Here is a 2511-nt window from a genome sequence, read left to right as displayed (position 1 = left end):
CCTCAATTGACCAGCCTTCCATAAATATAGAAGCCCGTTTAGCAAGGCATTCAGCCACCCAATTCCATTCCATGGGAATATGACTGAAAATAACCGACTCAAAAGAGTTATAAAACAAGAGAATCTGTTTTTGCACTGTCAACTAACAATCTGAGAATCTTGCCAACATGAGAGCAACTACGGATTAGCGCAACCAGAATAGCTAGAGCATCCATATAATTATTTGTATGAAAACCTTTATAGATAGAGAACCAAACTAATTTTACTTTTCAATTAAATTAAATTTAATCTGTTTTTAAATATAAGTCCACTTCCCCATTCCTGTGAACATATTTATGTATATTGTCTGAAATGTGTATCACATGATATGGAAGAGAAATTTTCAGACAGATTTAAGTATTTTCCTGCATCTCATGCCAAGATTTCTTTTGAAAAGGTTGTAATTCAAAACTTAAGAGACTACGTGTTTAAAGAAATACCTATCTAAACTGAAAATACTTCAAAATATTTGAATCTTCAGAAAAATTTCCTTTAAGACAAAAAGGAGCGCGCTTACCTGTATTATTTTTATTTCTTTTGATTGCAGCCAAGACGCATTTTCCTAATATCGTGATCTTGATCAGATCTAACAATCCAAGAAGCATTTCCCTAATTTGTGGTCTTAATCAGATCTAACAACCCCATCAATGCCTCAGAAGCACAAACCTTCTATTTCAGCATAAGTCTGCATTAGAATGTATTTATTCAGTCTGAAGAAATTCAAATTCACAACAATGATATGGAATCAGATTGCAACGACGGAAAATAAGCACATGAATTACTTAAAAGCTAAAGCTGAAGATAAAATTGATGATTGAATACAAAACAGGACCAAAATAAAAATCTACTTAAAGCGACGCTAAAACTTAAAAGCTAAAGCTGAAGATAAAATCGATGATTGAATACGAAACAGAAGCAAAATAAAAATCTACTTAAAGCTAAGCTAAATATTTAATCTATATATTTTGTCAGTAAATGGCATAAATTTCGCCTACAGAACAAAATTTACTTTTGAATACAGAATGAATAAATTAATTTTGTTATTTGCTTTGGGTGTGGGGTGCGCCAGGCTACTGCAGTAGTGCAAAACAGAAGCGACGCTCGAAGGGCCCTGATAGCGAGCTATCTTTTGTAGCTTCCCCCTGAAAAAAATTAATTTAATATCGTGTGGTTCATTGAACCACGTATCAGATATTAAACTGATAAGAACAGATACTACACTTGATCTTAGCCAAAAGGCCGAGAAAGGTATGAATAAATTTAATTTGTTGATTGCTTTGGGTGTGGGGTGCGCCAGGCTTCTGCTGTAGTGCAATACAGAAGCGACGCTCGAAGGTCCTGATAGCAAGCTATCTTTTGGACTTTCCCCCTGAAGAAATTAATTTAATATCGTGTGGTTCATCGAACCACGTATCAGATATTAAACTGATAAGAACAGATACTACACTTGATCTTAGCCAAAAGGCCGAGAAAGGTATGATTTGCAAGTCACTTCCCTTACCTATTTCTTTCAGCCCTCTCTTCCCCTCATCTTACGTTTCTTACATGTGGGATAAATATGACTGTACAGCCATCCTCCACATCTGTAATAATCGTTTTACCTCCTCTCTTCTTTCCACCTCCAAATCATTTCTTCCCATTCCATTTCAACAGTGTTACCAAAATCCAGTTATTTGCCCTGCACCATTCAAATAGATAACGTACTACCACTACAAATTCTGCAACTCTCTGCTGAAGAATGATTTTGATCCGCTTACTGTAAGCTCTAGACGTTTTCCTTTTGCTACAAATTGCTTTTACAACTCTGAAAATGGAATTCATGAAACATTGGAAATCACTTCCTCGGAGTCAAACCAGAGATGCAGCTGCCATCGAATATTTCCTCTGATCTACCAATTGGGCTTCAAATTCCTGAATCTTCCTTTGTTTAGAAGTACAGTTGTGCAGAAATGTTGTCCCCGCATTGTAAGAGATTTTATGTTTTTGATATAGGGAAAATGACCATCTAAGATGTTTAGTGAAATTAAAAAATTGTTTCTTTTTTTCCAAGAATATAATGAAGATTCATTAACACAAACTACTATAAAAACATTATGACATTTATATATGGGCTACTACATAATAATAGAAAACTACTTTTTGTAGCTTTATATAAATGCAAAGTTAGATGCAACTTTAGAGATGGATAAGGATGATGAGGATTTATGAATATCCTAAGTGGGTGGGTATTATATTAGAAGATTTCAGTAATTCACTTACCTAAGCTAGTTATTGCAAAAACAAACATAATATATGTCTACTCAATGATCAATTGAAGAGGATGTTGAGGATCATTAAGAAAAAATTACATTAGCTCGAATGAAACTTGAATCTATGTATAAATACTCTAACCACTTAAATGCACCTACTCTTTTAAAGATACAAAAATTTCTTCCAATTTGAAAGGTATCTTAAATATATCTATGTAAAAAA

General features: G+C 33.8%; 2 non-coding genes across 2 annotated transcripts; both read right to left on the bottom strand.

Moving 5' to 3' along the window:
- Positions 1–1094: 1094 nt before the first annotated feature.
- LOC131859687 (U2 spliceosomal RNA) lies at positions 1095–1291 on the bottom strand. The gene has a single exon (XR_009359299.1). It is a non-coding gene; the product is annotated as a U2 spliceosomal RNA (small nuclear RNA).
- A 31-nt stretch (positions 1292–1322) lies between these two features.
- LOC131045594 (U2 spliceosomal RNA) lies at positions 1323–1517 on the bottom strand. The gene has a single exon (XR_009105841.2). It is a non-coding gene; the product is annotated as a U2 spliceosomal RNA (small nuclear RNA).
- Positions 1518–2511: the final 994 nt, after the last annotated feature.

This window comes from Cryptomeria japonica, chromosome 10, assembly GCF_030272615.1.
Source record: "Cryptomeria japonica chromosome 10, Sugi_1.0, whole genome shotgun sequence".
NCBI classification, from domain to species: domain Eukaryota; kingdom Viridiplantae; phylum Streptophyta; class Pinopsida; order Cupressales; family Cupressaceae; genus Cryptomeria; species Cryptomeria japonica.
This window is presented reverse-complemented; position numbering and strand designations above follow the sequence as displayed.